Source organism: Homalodisca vitripennis, chromosome 6, assembly GCF_021130785.1.
Source record: "Homalodisca vitripennis isolate AUS2020 chromosome 6, UT_GWSS_2.1, whole genome shotgun sequence".
NCBI classification, from domain to species: domain Eukaryota; kingdom Metazoa; phylum Arthropoda; class Insecta; order Hemiptera; family Cicadellidae; genus Homalodisca; species Homalodisca vitripennis.
In genome coordinates, this window is record NC_060212.1 from 155,845,295 (window position 1) to 155,869,880 (window position 24,586).

The 24,586-nt window shown below is 36.4% G+C and overlaps 1 protein-coding gene across 3 annotated transcripts in view; it reads right to left on the reverse strand.

Annotated features, from left to right (window-relative positions):
• LOC124365038 (LIM domain transcription factor LMO4.1) overlaps positions 1 to 24,586 on the reverse strand; it is a 388,133-nt gene that overhangs the window by 362,470 nt on the left and 1,077 nt on the right. The gene's annotated exons all lie outside the window — the stretch shown is intronic.

Sequence of the window (24,586 nt, forward strand, 5' to 3'; positions counted from 1 at the left end):
AATCAGCCCAACAATTACGGTATTGTACAGGATATCTATAAACAGCCGGGCTAAACATATGGTAGAAGAAGATGAGGGAAGGTCCAGGTCGACGTGCCATGATTTATCTCACGATAAGCTGGACATCTCGTAAAATGGTTAGCAATAAAATGCTCACAAGTGGAAGCCGGTCGTCGTGAATCAGCTCAACAATTACGGTATTGTACAGGATGTCTATAAACAGCCGGGCTAAACTCAGGTATGGGATTGTAAGATAAACCTCTGCAGTGTAAACACCTGGTATGGAGTGGTAAGCAGCCTTACCTAAGAGATGGTAGGAGGAAGATGAGGGAAGGTCCAGGTCGTCGTGCCATGATTTATCTCACGATAAGCTGGACATCTCGTAAAATGGTTAGCAATAAAATGTTCACAAGTGGAAGCCGACTGTCGTGAATCAGCCCAACAATTACGGTATTGTACAGGATAGACTACCTAGAAAGTCACTGAGGAGAAATTACTGATAAATATTCAATAATGATCCTGTTGGTGTTGAATCATAACACCTATCGTCTGGCGTTAAAAGATATACAGTCTATCTGTTTACAAATTAATATTTAAAAACTAGAAGCCCGTCACAATTTGTGCTGTTTTTAACATGAAAACTACATCCTAACCAATCTTTACACAAGCTAGAAATTGAAATTAACACGAATTTATTTGACAGCGGGTTTGTATGAATAATAATCATTATTCTCGAATCTAATTAATAAATTAATACAATAGAACCTCGGTATTATGTATTTCGAACGGTTTTTTAAGATTTGTATTTATTAAACAATCCAAAAAACTTCATTTTTGAATTACCATAATTTTTGAGGAACCACTAAAACACATTTTTGATTTATAATTTTAGAAGTACACTTGGAAAGCTTACTTATCCATGGCACATACAACATAATTATTGGCTGAGCGTCAGCGAAGCCTATAACTGTCTGTATTAAACGCCACATCAAGAGTCACGTCACAGGTTTCGCTAAGGGTAACAGGTTTCGCTAAGGATGCAGGCTAAACTTCAAGTCTACTCACTCATATCATTACACTAAATGTGTTAATATATCACATGTTATATTACTGTACTAAGCTAATTTACAAATGATTTGTTCTGGTTTTTATAGTTGCAAATCGTGATTACCCATAAGACCAATGTAAAAATGTTCGCAATTGCTTATTTTGAAATGAAGCTTCAAGCAAAAATCTCAAGTCTATAGGCCACTTCGTTCTCAAAATATTGTGCCGACAGACAGACATAAATGAAAGTCTTCCACTCCCTCGAGTGACATGCTTCGCTGACGCTCAGCCAATAAATTGAAATTTTAACTATAGTGGTATTTTACAAAATCTGCTGTATCAAACAGTATTGTAATTTAGTCGAGTATTTTGTGGACACCCTGTACTGTATAATGCTATTCTAATGTATACCCTATCGATCGTCAGGCTAATTAGTTTTTACCCCAGCACATGTAATCGCTAGCCGTGCGTGGCAGGCTGGTGGCGACCCGGCGTTGCGCTGCGTGTCTCGACATGGGTGACGATTTAAACCTCATTGCTCACAAGATACCAATTTGTAGCCTACCCTGTCCACGTACGAAAGGTACCAACCAAGATCGGTAACAGGTCCAGTTAAAACTACTCCGATTACTCTATTATGTGAATGTAAATCATTTCTAGATCCCTGGTAAGACTAGACGTAAATAGTTTTGTGTCGTAACATAATGATAAATTAATAATTCTGCTATGAATGTATTTATCTTTGAATTAGTTAAGTCAAAATAATTAATTTTGTTAATGAAAAAACTAAAAATATTTTATAAAAAAAAGTTAAAACATATTTTTAATAGACGGGGTGGACTATAGAATACTTTCTTGCATATACCTCGAAAAGAGAAACCATTCGGGAATTCGCATTTAAAAAGGACTGTCATGCAAATTCAATTCCTATTAGCTTATCATTGGAATCAAACTCTTTCGAATCGGCAGTTCCATGTGTTTCCTGTTTACATTTCTCAATTATTAAATATTTAATGTTTAAAGGGAAAAGGAATTCCATTCCAAAAACCACTTCGACCACGATACAAGGAGACTCACAAAATTAATGAAAGAATTTTCCAAATCACCCCAGACAAATAGCTCGGACCACCGTAGTAATACCACAGAACTTGCAATAACATCCTGCGGGCCTCTGACTTCCGGCCCGTGCTGTAATGATGACAAATGACGATCCGTAACCGTGTTAACAACTGGCCGACAGGCCGGAGATCGCAGTGTTCCCGAGTCGGTCAGTCACCCACCGTGCTCCCATGTCACATGCCACGCCACACCGGTACGGTCGTGCCGTCAACTTTCAATTTAACAACAGGTATTTTAACAAGAAGTTTAATTAGGCCATTCGGCTCCGTCCCATTAGGTTGAACGCCGTTACCGCCACCCTCGCCGAACCGGTCTTCCCCCCCTCCCCCGCCACCGCACAACAACATCGTCTGTACCGGTCCACGGCCTCGGGACTCCCAAGAGCGTGAGACCGGTCACTGGACACAACATCGACTTGTCACCATCGACTCTCGGTATATCGATACGGTGAACACTGTTTCTGACTTCTCTTGATATAAACACACCATCGATGGTTACAACCGGAAATAAATACACTTAGGAAACCATCGATACAACAATCAGACTGTGGCCTCTACATTATTGAATCAACCATGATTAACGACTCGTCTTGTCTTCCAATAGTCAGATGATGACCTCAGGGGAGTCTCCCATGTCTGTCCGGCTTGTCTTGATATAAACACACCATCGATGGTTACAACCGGAAATAAATACACTTAGGAAACCATCGATACAACAATCAGAATGTGGCCTCTTACATTATTGAATCAACCATGATTAACGACTCGTCTTGTCTTCCAATAGTGAGATGATGACCTCACGAGAGACTCCCATGTCTGTCCGGCTTGTCTTGATATAAACACACCATCGATGGTTACAACCGGAAATAAATACACTTAGGAAACCATCGATACAACAATCAGAATGTGGCCTCTACATTATTGAATCAACCATGATTAACGACTCGTCTTGTCTTCCAATAGTGAGATGATGACCTCACGAGAGACTCCCATGTCTGTCCGGCTTGTCTTGATATAAACACACCATCGATGGTTACAACCGGAAATAATTACACTTAGGAAACCATCGATACAACAATCAGACTGTGGCCTCTACATTATTGAATCAACCATGATTAACGACTCGTCTTGTCTTCCAATAGTGAGATGATGACCTCAGGGGAGACTCCCGTGTCTGTCCGGCTTCTCTTGATATAAACACACCATCGATGGTTACAACCGGGAATAAATACACTTAGGAAACCATCGATACAACAATCGGATTATGGCCTCCGTATAAATCAACCAGATTAACGACTCGTCTTGTTTTCCAATAGTGAGATGATGACCTCAGGGGAGACTCCCATGTCTGTCCGGCTTGTCTTGATATAAACACACCATCGATGGTTACAACCGGAAATAAATACACTTAGGAAACCATCGATACAACAATCGGACTGTGGCATCCGCGTAATTGCATAAACCTTGATTAAGGACCTATCTTATCTTCTGATAGTGATATGAAGACCTCACGGGAGACAGCCAGGTCTGCCCGGCTTCTCTAAACTGGATATACATACACCCACCATCGATTGTTCCAACCGAAAACATATATACACTTAGTAAACCATCGATACAACAATCGGACTGTGGCCTCCGCATGATTGAATCAACCATGATTAACGACCCGTCTTGTCCTCGGATAGTTAGATGATGACCTCACGGGAGACTGCCAGACTCTACCGCCGTGCCAGTGCCAGTGCCGGTTCCTTCTGGTTTGAGTCTAACCCATGATCAGTCATCTGGTCGGGGGTTTAATTGGATTCCTCTAAGTCGTTCTGATGCCGTCGAATTAAGTGTTGCACTGTCGGATTCTCATATCCGTTTTCTTATTATAGGGTTGATCGTTTATTAATTAAGTTTTCGTTCAGAGCTACAACTTGCTATACCGGTACCGGTAATCTTAAAATTTAACAACGCCATACGTTGTCAATTCAATGTTAATTCCCCCCTAATGGTGCAGTTATTACATACACATTATTATTATTTGTAAGAAATATAAAAATAACAAAAGACAAAAATACAAACATCATTTTACTTTATTTGGCTCAACAAATAGTGCTATATTTTTATTAGGGAGAAAATAGTGAATTATATTTTAAATTCATTTTATTTAAAGTCATGATTATACGTAAAGACGTAGTGTATATTTATGAAGAGACATACATACTGTATTTTAAAGTTTAGATCTTCTCCAGTATAAACCCGATATATATTTACCATTATGAGCCACTAGCGAGACGATGTCACTGTTGCTAAATGTAAACAATGGGCACAAATTAGTTAAATGAGATACTGGCTATTCAATGAAATTAATATGTAAATCCGAAACACAGCCCACATTATTAATTTAGAATACACTATTTTTTAAATACATTACTTCACTTCAAACAACCAATTAACGTAGTATTTACATAGTCTTCCCCGTGCTTGACACATGTACCATGGCACACATGCTACAGATCAACAAACGTTGGAATTTCTAGTCCCGTACTTATAAAATCCACCCCTCTTCAATTTTAAACCTTTACTAAAAATTAAAATACCTCTAATGAATTCTGAATACTCCCAAAATAAAACCACCTCTTTTTCAATGTGTGTCGAATTATACTATGTGTATTGTAGATCCAAGTTATCCCTCTGGTCCGTTGCTAGGTTAGTAAATACACGCGGTAACGAGTAAAAGTATTTAATGCATCATTTGGAAGGGAGAGGGAGAGGTTGTACGTTATCCGACATAACTTAACCAACAATTAAAGTTTCTACTTAAGCGTTATCTGTACGACAGCGGCGGTTGTCACTCTTAAATGAATTTAATTTTAGATCATGCAGCCTTTACTGAGTTTGCAATTCTCCCATTCTCCCTTGCTCATTACACCCCTGCCAGTTGAGACGCAACCCCCAACTCAAGAGTGCACTACCTACATTAGTGCTATCCGTGCAGCGGCAGCTGATCACTTCTAGGTGATTTATTGATCATGCAGCCTATACTGTAAATTTTTCACCCCGTGCTCCCATACCGTGTACGCCCCTGCCAGCTGTGACCCAATCCTTAACTCAAGAGTAGGATATTTACATTAGTGCTATACGTGTGGCGGCGGCTGGTCACTCGCTAAGTGATTTGTTGACCATGCAGCCTATCTTGCACAGAATTCACACTTTTCCCCCCGTGCTCCCTCACTGAGTACGCCCCTGCCAGTTGTGACGCCACCCTCAACTCAAGAGTGGGCTACCTACATTAGTGCTATCCGTGCAGCGGCGCGGCGGCGGCTGGTCACTCGCTAAGTGAATTATTGATCATGCAGCCCATCATGTGGAAATAAAGAAGGGTGCTCCCCTCCCCCTTTCCTCTCCCTCCTGGCTGCACCCCTCTCCCTCGTCAACCGCCATAATCAAACCGAGCTTATCCCAAAGTGCTAAATCAATATTTCAAGTCTTCTATCATGTGAGTTAACTACGTGGAAAAATGTTGTTCTTCTGTTTCCATCAATTCCACATCATATTGAATACTGTCAGCCTGCATTTGTATTGGCATTTTTATTAGAGGGGTTGGAGAGTAAAAAGGTATAAGACTAGTTATTCATTTATTCAAGAACTGTACACAGTTAGTATTTCAATATAGTATTCATATTTTTGAATAAAATAATCATGACACTCAAATTTACGTACGGCTATCCAAGTGATATAACGATTATTTTTTTTATTAATTTCATACGATCTATTCGGTGTAAGCCACAATCATATTTTTTATAAAAGAGGTGTTGTCATTCTTGAAATGGTGAGATTTCTGTATTGTAGAGTGATGACTGACTAAAAACATGTTCGACAAAAAAAGGATTTCTCACGAAAATATATGAACCAAAGTTTGGCTTTTGTTGATCACATATTCAAAGTTCAGATATTTTACTGTAACCTACATTGTTTAATACCACCACCAGAATTCAAAACAATAATACGTAGTTCCGTAACCATAATTTGGATTAAGTTCCCCTACACACAACTTTGTTTCAAACTGTACATAATTGTTGTTTTATAACCATATATAGTAAAACGTTAATGTGCTTTAGTGCTTTGCCATGTATTATATTATTTATACTACAGAAGAAGTAGGGTGGGCACTTCTGACACATTAACTGTGTTATTTAACGCCAACCAGGCCACTGTCCACTGTCGTAACTAGTAAGGGGTACAGAGATGTACCATCAACTTTAATTTTAATTCAGAAATGTTACATGTGTTAAGTGTGTAATAAAATGACTACAAAGTGGTCTTTAAAATCTATTTCATGTTTGAGTCTCCCGGACTCGGTAGCTTACACTCTAGTCTCCTTGTACTGTACACATTAAAAACTGCAAAAATCGATACACAAAACCAACCACGTTCTGACAACCAGCAAAACACGATTGTCTAATGTGAAAAACAAACTAGGGAGAAACAATCAGACAAAAATGACAAGTTGCAGCGAAGGGCGCAACAGGCCGGGGCTCGGAGGACCCTCAATTACCCGACAACAACAGAGTCGGGTGAATGGAGAGTCGTCGTCGTGGCGGAGTGCGGCGAAGAGACGGAGGCTAATTTAAGAGTTCGGGTGAGAGGGTGGGAGGAGGGGTGGTGTGGCGAAATGAGAGCAAAATGGAACGTGTTGGACAATTTTTGCGGGACAATCAGGGCGAGTAATGAAGACAAGACGGTGGCGGGGGGTGAGTGGAGGGGGACGGGGTGTGGGAGGTTGTCGGCACACAGTCGAGTCTCGAGAGCGGTTCCACTCCGTTAATAAGAACGGCTTAAACATGACGCACGGCCAATTAATTAATATTGTTTCGCAGGAGAGGACGGAGACGGGGTCCGTGGCTGGCGGAGGGCGCCCCATCGATCCGCGCCGTGCCGGTGCCGACCGGCCTCAACTGCGAGGAATATTTATTTCGAACTCTTGTACAAAAATACTGTAAACACTGCACTCGGTAGGGCACGACTGGCGATATAGTTATCATTGATTAAAAAATCATGTTGGATTGATAAGCTGGAAATATTACTAAAGAGAACACTACTTACGTTTTCACAAGTTAAGAATGCCATAGCAAATGCTACCAAGTTATGTAGCAAGATAATATACGCGTTTGTAAAATATTACATTAGAAGAATATGTGATTAGTTGGAACTCTAATGTTGTATTTCAATAGACAGCGCCAAGAGCGGTATCTCTTAGTCAGAAAGCCCATGCGGCACTGACTCGGACATAGGAAAGTGAACAAATCATGCTGGAAAATATGTCTAGTTCCTATTGTTCTCATCTGGAATGATATTTTATACACAAACTATATTGAGTTTTCAAACATTATGCCATGAATATAGTTAACACATTTTGGATGCTTTGAACGCCTCGAAATACGGGACGGAGTGTTTGACAGAATGTAAATATTATTAAGTTTGAAAAGACTAGAGGATACCTGATTTGAGGACGGAATGGCAGGGATCTGCTCTCAATCAATTTTCTTAACTAAAATGTGTCGTTGTTGTTTAAAGACGGTTAAACTTTTTTAATAAGGGGAAATGTGTGTATGTTCATTGCCAATTCAATTAAAGAAAACTTCACAAAATGAAACTATTATTGTAAATTTACACTACTGAAGAAAAGAGTAATTGTTACGAAGTCGTAGATGATTCTTTGGGAAGGTTTTAGATTAGGAGAAGGAGTTAACTTTTCAGAAGAATTTAATGCAAGTTTCGACTGAGTAACGAATTTCACCTCAAGGCCGAAGGAGGTTCAAGGAGTTAACTTTTCATATGAATTAATGCAAGTTTCGACCGAGTTACGAATTTCACCTCAAGGCCGAAGGAGGTTCTAGGAGATAACTGTCCATGTAAATTAATGCAAGTTTCGTCCGATTTACGAATTTCACTTCAAGGCCGAAGGAGGTTCTAGGAGATAACTGTCCATGTAAATTAATGCAAGTTTCGTCCGATTTACGAATTTCACTTCAAGGCCGAAGGAGGTTCTAGGAGATAACTGTCCATGTAAATTAATGCAAGTTTCGTCCGATTTACGAATTTCACTTCAAGGCCGAAGGAGGTTCTAGGAGATAACTGTCCATGTAAATTAATGCAAGTTTCGTCCGATTTACGAATTTCACTTCAAGGCCGAAGGAGGTTCTAGGAGATAACTGTCCATGTAAATTAATGCAAGTTTCGACCGAGTTACGAATTTCACTTCAAGGCCGAAGGGGGTTCTAGGAGATAACTGTCCATGTAAATTAATGCAAGTTTCGTCCGATTTACGAATTTCACTTCAAGGCCGAAGGAGGTTCTAGGAGATAACTGTCCATGTAAATTAATGCAAGTTTCGTCCGATTTACGAATTTCACTTCAAGGCCGAAGGAGGTTCTAGGAGATAACTGTCCATGTAAATTAATGCAAGTTTCGACCGAGTTACGAATTTCACTTCAAGGCCGAAGGAGGTTCTAGGAGATAACTGTCCATGTAAATTAATGCAAGTTTCGTCCGATTTACGAATTTCACTTCAAGGCCGAAGGAGGTTCTAGGAGATAACTGTCCATGTAAATTAATGCAAGTTTCGTCCGATTTACGAATTTCACTTCAAGGCCGAAGGAGGTTCTAGGAGATAACTGTCCATGTAAATTAATGCAAGTTTCGACCGATTTACGAATTTCACTTCAAGGCCGAAGGGGGTTCTAGGAGATAACTGTCCATGTAAATTAATGCAAGTTTCGACCGATTTACGAATTTCACTTCAAGGCCGAAGGGGGTTCTAGGAGATAACTGTCCATGTAAATTAATGCAAGTTTCGACCGATTTACGAATTTCACCTCAAGGCCGAAGGAGGTTCAAGGAGTTAACTTTTCATATGAATTAATGCAAGTTTCGACCGAGTTACGAATTTCACCTCAAGGCCGAAGGAGGTTCAATAGAATAGATCGCTACCACAAGATAACATCAGAGAAACACAAGAAACCACATCAGGTTGTTCATTAAAATACGATTGTTTCTTGAAAGGAGTGATTAGTTTGAATAGAAAACGAGTTACCGGATTAGGGTGACAGAACGGAATTTGATCCATGCCTAACTATTTATCATTAATAACAGGTTCCTTCTAGTATCCTATTAATAACAAGATAAATTGGTCTAGGGAGACATTTTTACTCCTTGAACCCGTCCTATTAACCAATGCAAGCAAGAATTTCATAATGTGAGAGCAGAACCGACGGTACGTATACTGTCACCACGAGGACGCACGTTCTGAGCTTTTCCTTTAGTAGCCAAACAGTGAACCAAACAAACACACAGACCATCGCACCATACCCTTGTGAGATTCCAAAGGAACATTTCCCGTGTAGAACCGAAGTGTAATCGCAGTGGCGAGTAGGTGCATGGTACAACAACAGCATTTCGACGTGACAACGACCACAGCTGCCAACTGTTGACGGCTGAAGGAACCTCCTGTAGGGACAAAGGAACAATAACCGAGCGGCAAGAGCGGGGGGGGGGAGGAGAATCGATGTTACCTGTGGTAACCGAATGATCTTGTTTATTTCAATTGGCGGGGGGAGCCATTATCTAAGCGGCTCGCTACTAGAGCGCGCTCAAATATTTAATAACTGGCTAAATGAAGGGTTCAGGCTGAATTGCGCTGGGAATACAACTTAGTACTTAAGGGATTTGCCGCGCTCAAAACATACAAAACACATCAAACGCTCGCTCGATATTTGCTGCTACTGCTTCTGCTGCCTTTCCACGGTATGGTCCGGCGTTAGCGGAGGATTAGGAATGGTCCATCATCCTCCCCCCCCCCCCCACAACCACACACAGCCACCCTTGGTTACCCCGCGGCAAAACCTCTTAACATAACAGATATCGGTGGTTAATTGACTGTAGTCGCTGTTCTTTCCATATTGCGTTTTCCTCGTTGGAAATGTTTCGTGGCTAATTTCCATATTCACTTTATTTGATGACAGCAAATTACACACATTTGAAAGTGTATATACTTGTATGAATAATACATTAAGGTAACCAGTTTACGATTAGTGGTTACATTATCACCAAGTAAATTATATATGTTTAAAAAATTAAAATAAAATTTTAACCACTCCCTCCACAAAAAAATCTGAATACTTGTTAGTTATAATTCACCGTGTGTTAAGTGTTTCAATGTCTATACGTCAATGCCAAACACTTGCATTGACAGTAGAATTCCAGAAGAATCATAGGCACTATAATACACTTTAAAATATCAAGTTTAAAAGCATAACGTAAAATATTATAAATCATTTCAAATAGGTGAAAATGCTTGTAAGGAATCAACATTTAAAAGGGTGATTCTCGCCATGTTTTGCGATAGTTTTTTTATATTATTATGTGAATTATATTTTGAAATTACTATCTTGTCGGAAATTGAATAAAAATAGCTTGAAGGTTGAGTTTTTATAATGAACAAAATGAATACAAAATTGAGCGGGATGTAAATTTTGCTTTATTGCATATTGTTTTAAAATAAGATATATTAATTTTTGAAATAGATTTTTGACGTTAATAACTTTCTTGTGAACTGAATAACAATAAATTGATTGTTAATATTTTGTAAATGTGATCAATACAATATTGTAACAAAAATTTAGAGCTTATCTTGAAACATGTATAGATAATATTATAAACCCAAATAGCGTATTAAGTTTTTTTACGCAATTCAAATCATATTTATTTAGAGTAATTAATTATAAGTCATATGGTAACGAAATTGTCATAGGTAATTACTGCTAAAATACAAATTTAATGTTCGAGACAAGCAACTAAAAAAGCCCTGGAGTGGAAAATCTTGCAAGATAAAATACGGGTAATGAAATAAAAAATAAAAATTTAGTAGGTACTAAAATATGATCTGCAATCTATATATTTGTAGCATTTTACTGTTTACATGTATTGACAATTGGGTGTCAGACGCTTTGAAATGATTAATTAATTAATTTTATCTTGGTTGTAATAATATGTATAACGTTATTTTCCACCTAATAAAGCAATCTGGAAACGTAGAATTTTACTAAAGACGAAAATTACAAATTTGAACAAAAAGATTACCAAAATTAAAGTATGACAGATACTTTAATAGCACATGCAAGAGTTCGATTAATGTGTTAGCCATTCGAATGTGAAAATGCTGCTCGTGATCTGGTAAGAAATACAAAAATGCTGCTCGTGATGTGGTAAGAAATACAAAAATGCTGCTCGTGATGTGGTAAGAAATACAAAAATGCTGCTCGTGATGTGGTAAGAAATACAAAAATGCTGCTCGTGATGTGGTAAGAAATACAAAAATGCTGCTCGTGATGTGGCAAGAAATACAAAAATGCTGCCGTTTCTCAGATTGACGAAAAGAAACTTTAAATAACACTGTTAATGTATTTCCACCAAACGCACGTTGATGTAGATACGAGTGGCATGGCATTTCGTGGCAGGGCATGGTTTAGTGAATGTTTTCCAAGTACAAGTTGATCAACAATTAATTACTCTCATAGAACTGTCAACAGTTGAATATATAGGGATTGTGTAGATAAATAAGCTGAGTACATTTGTATAATGCAGTGAAGAAGCATATATACTGGAACCTTCGATAAAATTAAACGGTACTTTCATTAGACATAATAAAATTAGAAATAAATATTTCATATAATTACAAGATTTCACTAATATTTTCAAACACTTTTAAAAATAATTAGGAATGAATTATGTTCGAATTTTTAAGATTCTAGGATTTAACGATATAGGAAGTGTCAACAATTCTGTAAGCATAAGAAATATTTCAACGATTATACACTTATGTAGGCACTCTATACGCTCTATGAAAACCAAATGAACCCAGATTTGTTTACTTCTTTGGAAGTCACGTTAACTTCACTATTTTGTCCTATTCTTGTAATATATACGTAGTACGAATAGTGGTGGCAGTTAAATTAAATACTACGCCAAGTGGTATTTGTTTTGCCCAATAGAGACAAGTACATCATGTAGAACAACGCATGGTAGACAAGTTCAACGTCGGCACCAGTGCCCGATGAAGTGGTATTATTTGGATTGACTTAATAAGTAAATTTTTATCGAAAATACATCACCAGAGAATTATATTACGGGCGAACAACGTATCACGGGGATCAATCAATCAATACTGTACCATATCTGATTAGTAAGCAATCAAAGTCCTCTCTTGAAACAAAGTTGCGTGGCGCACAACGGGCCCAAAAGGGTGACAAATTAGCCAAAACGCCGGCACAATCGATGTGTCCCGGGACGCGAGGTATTGTGGCGACAACGCGTCACGTTTATTAAAAACGACCTCATAAGAGTGTAGATGACAAAACAGGTGGCGCTATTAATTTGCGGTAATTTGCGTGATTCGCCTCAACGCGGCTAATTAATTTCGGTTTAATGGCTTTTGGAGAAAAAAGCGAGACAAAAGGAGCGCTTATCGTCGGATGAATCGTAAACACAGCAGTATCGTATACAGGAGTGTACCTCGACATTCCCATGCAAACTGCCGGCGCGCCGCGCATCGTAAATTGAACTCAACTTAACTTGCATTTCAAGTGAATAAAAATTAATTTCACTAATACTCGTTTATATACACGTTTTAGAGTATCAAAATCAACATTTTCCATCTCAAAACAGTAGTTAAGAGCCGTCTGTAGTGAAACGACATTTAGTTTTCCACGCAAAAACAGCCATCTGTAGTGAAACGACATTTAGTTTTCCACGCAAAAACAGCCATCTATAGTGAAACGACATTTAGTTTTCCCCGCAAAAACAGCCATCTGTAGTGAAACGACATTTAGTTTTCCCCGCAAAAACAACCATCTGTAGTGAAACGACATTTAGTTTTCCACGCAAAAAACAGCCATCTGTAGTGAAACGACATTGAGTTTTCCCCGCAAAAACAGCCATCTATAGTGAAACGACATTTAGTTTTCCCCGCAAAAACAGCCATCTATAGTGAAACGACATTTTAGTTTTCCCCGCAAAAACAGCCATCTGTAGTGAAACGACATTTAGTTTTCCCCGCAAAAACAGCCATCTGTAGTGAAACGACATTAGTTTTCCCCGCAAAAACAGCCATCTGTAGTGAAACGACATTTAGTTTTCCCCGCAAAAACAGCCATATAGTGAAACGACATTGAGTTTTCCACGCAAAAAACAGCCATCTGTAGTGAAACGACATTTAGTTTTCCACGCAAAAACAGCCATTTATAGTGAAACGACATTGAGTTTTCCACGCAAAAACAGCCATCTGTAGTGAAACGACATTTAGTTTTCCACGCAAAAACAGCCATCTATAGTGAAACGACATTGAGTTTTAACAGCCATCTGTAGTGAAACGACATTTAGTTTTCCCCGCAACATGTTAAACGCACTGGTACACTCTTTAGTCTTGTATATTTTTTGCGCGCTTTTTAATTCCCCACTGAATTTTTTTAAGCAGCAGACGCTGATCTGCTTTTAAGCTTATTTGCCTGTCCTCATGGGCCACTGGCCTGTGCGAGGATCTTATTCAAACAGAATAAGGGGGAGAGACGGTACAGTACAAGGTCGATGGTACTGATAAAAAGTGCTAAGGGTCACAGATAGGATTTGTACTTGCGCTATCTCTAACTCAGATGCACAGTCTGAAGACGTCTTAGACCACTCCCGAATTCCGTCGGCTGCCTTAACTGGTAATAATTATTATTTTGACATAGTGAAATTAATGCATGCAGGAGTATGCAGACTGACTGACACAGACAGGCGATACGGGTGTCCCAGTGCCGTACCTAGAGGTTTGGGGGAAGGTACACTGGTATTTTTTACTCTCTCTTAAAGTATATACTTTAATAATATTTCAACGATAAGTGGAGAAATATTTGATTTTTTCTGAATAAAATAAAAATAATAAAAAAAACTCAAAAACGTCTGAGTGCCTATAATTCTACGACTACAATATGGCCACAAATGGTATTTAGGCCTATTATCGTTTTTATGGGGCTTACATCAAGATGGCCGCAAGTACAGTAACAGAGTAATTGCACTGGTAAAAAACACCCGTACGTGTTATAGCTATCACTTACAAGATTTTAAGGAACGCTATTCAGTTCACGTACAAAACAAGCAGGGGAGTCTGTGATAATTTAGCGGGGGGCCGGAGACAATACGCCATCGCTCTTGCAGAATGACCGTAAATAACGTGGCCGAGTGAATTGGTCGACGCTAACTAGTGTTTAATTCATAACGCATTCCGCTTCAAAATTCAATTTGGAGATCGGTCGCGATGCGGCGTTGTCGGGCGAGGGGGCGGCGGGGGCGGGGGAGAGATAAGATGTGCGGCGGTCACCGCAGACTCACGGACAGGGTTCTTTCTCGTTCCGCTGATAGACTAACTTTTCGCACTTGTTTAATAATAAATGGTTTTATTCAGTTCTTGTTAACCGGGTCGCCTCGGTGGGGGTAACTGTTGACAATGATGAGCGAGCCCGCCCCGTCCCGCAATCTTCAGCTCGGCGCAAACACACGTCTCCTAGTTGGCTTGTTACACAGCCTCGCGGTGATCTTCTAAACTACAATATCATGCTAAAGTTTCAGGATGCCTCCTAGATTCAAAAACATTAACGTTACGGTGTATTTTTCATCGGTAGAACTGAAATAACATTAGCTTAATTAAAATAGGATGGTACAATTTGGGAGGATGTATCACTGTAGCATAACTGAAATGATTTATTAAAAGAATAACAAAAGATACAAAATAAAAAAATAATTGGGGTAGAAAGACCTGTGTTACAAGTTGTGACGGACACTGTAACGGCGTAAACAATATTGATTTTTCATTTACAAATGGATATTGTTACACGAAAGATTTTGAACTGTGACAAGGATTAATTGGATGATAAGAAAGAATATGTAAAATTTCACTAATACAAGTATTTTGATGTCAAGCGGATAACAAAACGTTACATAATCCAGCTGTAAATTTTTCATAAAATAACAATAATAAACCCCCTTCAAACCGAAAATATGTTGAAATCAATTTATTATCTTAAATATAATAACCACTAATTCGAATAATAATACTCTGCGCAAGAAATCAAACCGACATCTTTATACCAAATAAGTACACATTTCGTAATTTTTGTCGTGGGCTAAATTGTGATAGTATTTTTGAATTTTTTCATGATTTTACGTAAATTTTTTAAAAAACATTTTGTTCTCAACCATTTGAGTTCTACTGCAAGTATTCGTAAAAATACGTAATTATTTATTGATGATAAAAGATAGATTATCTTACAATCACATTTTACGATTCAAATTTTCCGAACGTTTGAACGTTATTTTTATGACACATGACATATTGACATTACAGTTTTTCCATTCACAGTTTTGTATTTATATTTTAATATTGAACACACCTACTGTATAAGCAATCTGCATATTTAATAGTTAGGGCATTTGAACAAGTAAAGGGGCTTCATGTACTACGCCGAATCTGTTATACTTACTAAATGCCTTAAAATAAAACTGTTTTTGTCGAATTGGATTAAAGATGTTTAGCTATTGTATACTTTTATTGACTTATAATGTGAAGTTTTGTCTTTATACGATTTCTTTCTCAGATCACGCAAACATTGTAACTGTGACGGCAGTACATGCATTCACAATTTCGTACCAAACTTACACCTATAGTAAACTGCAGACTACCTTAGCGTATTTAAATATACGTTGTTTTGATAATACCAAATACTGTCCGGAAATTCCCAAATATAAATTAGTTTTGGTTCCGTTGTTGTATGTCATTCTTAAAACGTGAAAGTGTCTCAAGTGGTGCGTGTATACCATATAATTATTGAGATAGAAAATAATAAAACAATCTTATTTCAAAATTCTTAAATATGAGACAAACGCCATGCTATTAACAGAAAAAATTAAATTTTAAAACGGTATGGGAACAAATTAAACAAGATTTTTATGCGTAGAAACAATAAATATGAGTTGCCGTACCAAGTTGGCGGGTTTCGGGTCAAGTTGGCATTAAATTAACGAAGTCGCGTGACGCATAAAACTCCTAGCGGGGTGCGAGAGGGAGAGAGAGGGAGAGAAGGCTGGGTGTGGGGGCGAGGGGTGGTAGTGTACAACTGATTGACGATCCTTGGTAACGCCAAAACCGATGTTATTCTCAAGCTGTAGATAAATTTAGAGTACCGTAATAGACCGCGATATGTATCTAAATATAATTTAAATTGACAATACCAATTATGCCGATATTATTTTAAGATTATTTAATCTTAAAATAACAACATTTAACTGACTTACTTTGAACCAAATGTTAATAAATAATAATAATATATACGAAAAACAAATATAATATGATTTTTTCAATCTTAGAATAAATTATGGTCGTTTGAATTGTAGCTAGATATAAAATTATAAATTCAAGTTTTTTTTAAAGAATTTGTACTTCATAAAAACAAACTTAAAATCGCAGCCATTTTTTTGTACCGTCTAAAATATACGCTCTTTCTTAGCATGGATCAAGTCAAACTATTATTGAAGTGAGATGTTACTATTTGTCCTATTCGAAAGCTTTAATCATCTCTTTCCTGCCTCTTCCCCCATATTCCAAAATTCCTATTAACTGCTCTACCCGGTAAAAAAGACCAACATAACGGTAAAGTTTGAAACGTAGGAGAGGTGTAAATCAAATTTCAAAAATTATGCTAAGACTAGCATAAGAGTGAACGGCAAAGAAAAGTTATATTTTTTAGAAATGATACCCAGAATTTAGAATAGTTAAATCTTCTTTAAGCACATTGACATATGGTGAGGATTTTAATGGCGTCAATTACAGTTTCATCGTGTATAGCTCATAAATGTATTAAAATTGTACACTGCGTACACGTAGCAGTTCTCTCACAATGGAAAGGTTTCCCCAGCCGTATACCCAGAACTTTCTGGTAGTACTGGAGCGTGAGACTTATCGCATTTTGTTTTAACACTTCGCCCAATGAAGGCGATCCATAGCAAGATAGCAAGCAATCCGGTTGGGTTATCTCCTAGTCGGAACCTAAATCGTAACCGGAAAACAATTATGACCCATAGTTGAGGAATTTCGTAATTGAAGAGATGTGCGGGATTTCGCGGATATCATCGATAGGGTCGTGAAATCTTCGGAACCATTCCTCGGTGAGAACACTTACGGCTGAAGGATATCAAAGTGTCAGCTGAATTCCAATATTTTGTTAGTTTAAGTGATTAAAAAGATAATTTCAGGAATTTCTACGATGGGACAGTAAAAACATATTTAGCAGTTTCTTAGCGGCCACCCGGAAGACGAACCGAACCGGTCTGCACTAATATGAAACCGGAACCAACAGTAATGACCGCGTACACACGTACATACAATAATTAACGAACTTACTGGACGGATTAATAATTTAAAGTATAACTTATACAATATGATTTAAATTACTGAACAATAACAGTATGATAATGTAAAATCTTTTGAACAATCCCCGATTAATGGTAACTATTAGAAGTTTCTGAATATTTTATGCTATCGTTGGGATCAAATTATTATTAAATTACTTATTATTAAATTAGGATTAAATTACTTATCACGTTCCGTTAAATTTTATCCAAAAGTTCCCATTGCCCAAAATCTCGCATTAAATAACTTTCAGATCCCATAATTGTGGTTCTATTTCAACCGTGTTTGAATAAATTAATTTTTAAACAATTTCTTATAAATCTCATAGACATAAAATGATACAGCCGTTGTACATAGCTTTGTTTTAATATCCTTTTTAATACATTTAGTATATTATACATAATTATGATATATACAGAATTTGACTTCGCAATTATTAATGTAATCAGAAAAATAATAAAACGGGAAGTTATGAGTTAAAATAACTATTTCATTTTTTATACCTTATAAAGTAACATGAACGGTATATATATCTCGATAGGTAAAACAAATCAATTCAAATACAAATCACATTAATTCCACAAATAACTGAACACACATAAGTAAATATTTTATAAAAAAAAAAACATTTGAATAACAAATGGTAACATAAAATTTCCAAATAATAATCATTTCAGAATCTTGTTTCGCTCTTCTTCTTCACAACTCTAAACCAAACTTTAACGGAAATCTCGGGAATATCAACCACTGTAAAAGCGAACACAACACATTTTGCAAAAGCTCATGTAAAGTCATGGCTGTTAATTTGAAACGGGTTTGCTCTCAGATTTTAGTCTCCTTCTGACTATATAAAGTTATAAACTAAACACGTCTCATTAAATGCACAAATTAATATCGTAACATTTTTCATTGATATTCCGCTACTCTTAGAACTGCACCGAACTTCAACTTCAGTCGTCCATCCCGGCGCCCTTGCATTTTACAAATCGGTTACTTATTTGGACCAAGTAAACACGTCTTGTTGTCGATAATCATACAAATGGTCTCATAGATATTCAGCAGGTATAACTCACTCTCCCACTTGACTATCCGACCCAGTTTACCTTCATTCAGATACGGTTCTGGAGATGAAGACATCTCCAAATGGTGTTGACTTATCACAAGAAAACTTGTGTTGCCATTTAAAAACGGTGTTGCACTTGGCTTCCTTACTTACTATTAAGGAGGATGACAGGAGCCGCGGATAACAGTTATTACATAATATGTTCAGGAATTTACTCCACTTCACAGCCGCTAGACAAATTACTGAGTAATGTTGAGATTAATTACTACGTCGCTGCTATCACTAGACCGATGGTAATGTTAATACTTTCTTCATCGGTTTTTAAATTTTTTAAAATTGGTCTTCAATGCAGTTCTGAGTCGGGGATTTTAGTTGCAAATAACGTTTAACTGATACAAACAGCATTGTTGTCAATTTCCTGTTCGCCTTAGAAGGAACTTTCAGTTTGCAGGAAATTACGGTCGAACGTTATGCGCTTGCCCGTCTAACAGCGTACTTAGATATGTGTACTTTCCTTATGCAGAATCTATTTTTAGGTGCGATGTAATCTTCTGTGTATATTTTTTTCCAATGCGAGTTTTCTAAGTTTTTTAAAATCATCAAATTTGCTGTCTTCGAGCTGTCAAGTGACTGAGTTCCCGTGAATCTTGTAAACCTACTTTTAAATCTTTGTATAATGACTTCACCGGATTTCCAGTGTTCTAGTGATGTAGGCTACATTAGTGATGAAGAACTTCTTAATTTCCGCAACACATAAACATACTTATTCATAACCTACAAGAAATAATTAGAATTTAACATTATTATTATTCCACGCCAGAACAATTTCTGCAAAGTGACCCTATGTTATGTTTATTAAAAATATAATTGATTGCTATCCTTTGTAAAGATGAGGTTAAGTTTAATTTCTTTGGTAATAAGCTGAAAAACTATTTTATTATTAATAAATATATTTACGACATTTTAAATGTAAAATCTGCGCTCTATTGCGTGACTGACGTGTTTATCTACAATGTATGAATATTTCGACAGGATAAAACAATTGATTTCCAGAAATCGAATGTACGATATGGAAATCATAGCACACAGCACGGTGTCAGAAGTGCACAAATAGTGTGTCATAGCCTGTCTCGGCACGACGCACAAGTGAGCACAGTGCAGCGATGGAAGTGAGACACCCTCAAGACGGCTCTAGATTACTCCCCCTCACTCCCCCTTCCAGACTCCGTAGCAGGAACAAATTCTTTCCAGAGCCCTCCGCGTTTACATTGACCCTACAACTTGTCGAGTGCCACCCCCGCCCCTCCCCCTCGTCTACACCACGAGTAACCCATATCTGTCACTGGATTGTTTGACGACTTTAGCGATTTTTATTTACCCCCTTTAGATTTGGCAATTCTATAGTTGTTTTGTTTTAAACTCACTGAAATTGAATCGCACCTTGAGCGTACATTGAACAGTAGCTGTGTTAAAATTATCTGTGAGCAAATTCTTATTTCCAATTCACTGATAGTTTTTATGTTTTACCCATCCAATTTTTGGAAGCCCTTATTTTCCTAACTTTAATGCCGGCCTAAACGTATTATATACGCTCACCACCTAGGGAATTTCTCGACCTTTGGAAATCCTTCGACTTTCAGAAAGCATCTAATACAAAATAAATTATTTCTTTGTGTAACATATATTATAAATATTAGCACAGACTTAAGGCTACAGCCTCGTTTACAGTAATTTAAAGGTTTGACTGCTTTGATTTACTTTGTGAGATTTTAATTCCGATAAACCGATTTAAAACAAAATATAAACGTCATAAACATCTTATAAACGCCTTATTTAGTAGTTGACGCTGGATACTGTGCATAAAAGACATTTCATTTCAAACCGAAGCAAGCCAAGTCAATAAATTTGAACTGGCTTGCAAAACTAGATATCTATTTTGCCCGTACTACGAGTTTATTAGTAGCCTACGCCGCGAGAGAGTAGCAGTGTACTAAGTAAAGACTTAATAGCATGCTCTTCCTTTTTACATAATTGGCTCCTAATTTCAAATCATTCCTAAATCGCCGAAGTATTATTAATTTTTCAGACAATTGAATATGTTATACGTTATTATTAATACAAACTATGTGGTGTTCGAAATCAGAGGACATGTAATTTATTCAAACATTGCGGATAGTTACATTTACACATTGTATTCATATTTAAATATATACAGGTGTAGTATCCTGATAACATACAGGCGTACCGTATGTAAAATTATGTTAACTCCAATAAATATTTATTAGGAGCCCTTAAGTTTCGTGGGTCACCTACCTACTAGTCAATAATATTTAATACAAAGTTACGTTTTGTAAAATATAATTACCGCACTTTTTCGAAAAACAGGTAATAGCAATTAATTATTGTGTAAAGGCAATTTAAAATTTTCAAACTAAGGTGTTTTACTGATGCAATAAAAGTTGTTTATATATTTTTAGATTTTACTATCACAAATTATATGAAGAAATGTTTAGAAACTATAAAATGAAAAACTAAGCTTTTTTAAAAATGTTTTGAGTTTTTTCTGTTAACCCTGATTCTCATACATTTATCAATAAGGTATAAGCTATTTAAACTATCATAAACAACAGAGTTTTTGAACCAGTATTGAGTTTTAAAATCTATTTTTACATTATTCTGATAAAGCACCATATACTGTATGGTTAAGTAACAAGTTTCTTATTTAGATTGCGAGAGGTGTTGAAATTTCTTACTATTGTTAGTTATAAATGTGTTCTAGAAAATAATTATTTAGCTTATCGTTTTTTATGACATGTTTAGTCCTCATACAATATGACAGCGGGAAGGAATACAGTGGCAGTCCGGTGGTGCCTCTCTTTCTTTACCTAACACTGTATCAAATGTATGTTAAGTTGCTGTAGCTAGCATAACAACCGTTAGCCTGGCTGGATTTGAAATCCACTTCGTCACAAGGAAATCCGTCACAATTTCACAAGCATTAAACGAATTACATTAGCTCTGATTAAACGACATGAAAACACTTCAATTTAATTAGTTCATTAATAGTCTGACATTTCTGGCACCGGTTATACATCTACGTGTGGATCCGCTAAGAATAATGTTCTTATATTGATTGCAACTCTTTGAGTTAGCGCCTAGTTACAGTTGTCATCTGCTTCCTAAATAAATACCCATTACTATCATTTAGTCTGCATATGGTATTTCTCAATTCTGCGGATTAATTAGTAGATTAACTGATCATTTGTCAGAACTACATCTTGAAAATTACTAGTAATTACTTTACTAACAACCAGGTTACTTTCATCTTTAGCGTGTACATTCTGTGTAGGACAGAACAAAAATCCAAAATGAATACCGAGCCTTAAATGGTGTGTAGTAACTTTGATTATGAACAGTACACGAAAAGACTGTTATCCAATGGTAAAATCTTTGCCTGCCCTGGTTTCGTGCAATCTAGCATACAAAATAAACGGTGATTTATATATATATATATATATATATATATATATATATATATATATATATGGACATTACACAAAAGTATTAAATCTGCTATTTAATAGTGTAAACTCGGACAATAATATAAAACACCCAATATTTTAGATTTAATACATAAATCGAAGGTAACTACATTAAAATTAAAATGGAATACAAATCTAAACAAAATATTTGCTACAATAGAATAGCGCAAACTTCACTTTACGCCACATTATCAGCATAACCGAACAAAATATTCTGCCACACAATCAATAATCACAAAAGATATGTCATGTTGAAAGTCAAAAACATAGTAAAATAAATATAGGCTAAATTTAATAAATTGAATTTATGTAATTACTATAAGGTTAAAAAAATATCATGGTTTAAAAAACTCCTATACCAGCACTCTCTACATGTAAGGCCGCAAAATTAGCAAAACTGAAAAACTTGTCTGCCACACACTCACCATATATGAACGCAAGGTCTATTATCTGGAAGTAAAAGATAATAGTAAATTAAATATACGAGGAAAAAACATACACCAAACATGGACGTATAAATATTCTTGGAATGAAAATTAACACTTTGCGCTTTATCGTTGTGCTTTAACAAGACGTGAAAGGGCACGGACGAGAAAGAGGCAGAGCGGCGCACGGCCTTGTGGATAGTTGGAACTGGGTGATTTATACTTAAATCTATGAGTGGAGCTAGTAATTTGGTTCCATTATGTTATGGTGAGCGCACAAAAACAAAGGCAGCACAGAGCACGGTTTATTAAATGGCCACGTCTGGGCTGTCATTAGGCCGTGAGGGGAGCGGACGGCACGGCGGCGGCACGACGGCTATTCTGCCCCGGACCCTACTGTTTTGTTTTAACCCACTTTGACAGGGGCGAAATCAATATTTCCCCCTATTGATTTATGCTCAGAACACGCACTTTGGATATTAGTCTGAGGATGATTCCTTTGGCTGTACTACTCTTAGACAAATAAGTGCGATAAATCAATTCGGTCAAAATCGATAAATTACTCTTGTTTGAAGTTCTACGGTAAATAGTTGTTTTAGTTACCTAAACAGTCAGATTGAGTGCTCAAAATGCTTCGGAAACAATAATAAGTAACTATATAAACAAAGTTGACAAATAAGAAATTTTATATTTTACGTTACGGTACCCAAAGAAATAAAATTGTACTTTGCAATATCGTCAACAATGCGCCAATTAATAATATAAGGAATAAATAATAGAAAATTTGTAACGTTGACTTTTCGAGATACTTAGAGCAACAATTAGAACACAAAATTAACCAACAAATTAATTAATGTTTGACTATACAATTTTTACAACAAATATATTTTTTAATAAATATATTATATATATATTTTTTTTAATTTTACAATTAAAAATTTTGTCATATCTTTCTGAACTTTCAACAATAGGTAAATTCATTATTCGTTACAATTAATAAACATATCTTACACGAAAGTATAAATGTTGCTCTGCTCAGTTGAAGGCTCAGTAAGCTAGGGCTTACACATTTCTTTCTAGCACAATAATTATTATGTTGTCAATATATTTATAAAAGACAGGCAAAGAAGGCGGAAACTGTTATACAAGAGTTCCAATCACTTAACACGCTCTGTAACTTACTGTGTTAATAAGTATTCTTAATCATTGTTAATTAATACTGCCACTTTCCTGAGAAGCAAAACTTGCGGGAACACAAATGTAAACACTGTATGGTATGGTTATGTAGTTCAAATTAAATTCATGTTTACTACTTAGAAGAAAAACACCGAATATATGTTGATATCATGGTCGGTTTAAGAACGGATAAAAAATATGGCCAATTATTACACATGATTAGGCACACAACAAATAAACTTGAGGTTTCTATTATTTATACATATTTTACTAAGATTCACTAGACCCTTAAAGAATACAACAATAATCATTATTACTGGTTACATTTCATATTCACACATTATAATAGTGTAAATATATAAAACAAGGATGTTATTACAGTAACGAATTAATATAAAAGTCGAATTAATTTAAATGTCATTCATTACTATTTTTATATACATAAAAATGTTTTTATTTGTTACAGCCTGCAAACAGAAATACTCTTCAGAAATGTGTTATCTTTCAAGCACCCATTACGCAATCTTTTAATCATTCAGAATTCTGGTTTTAGGTTACCATGTTTTACGTAACAAAACAAACTTATATAAAATATAAAAACATTTGTTATTTTTAGAGCAGTTTTTGTAAACACAAAAAAGTCTTCTGTAACTTATATATGAACAAATTATTATACAGGTTTGTAACAAAACCTTTTACTAAAATTACCTCTAATAATAAAATATTTA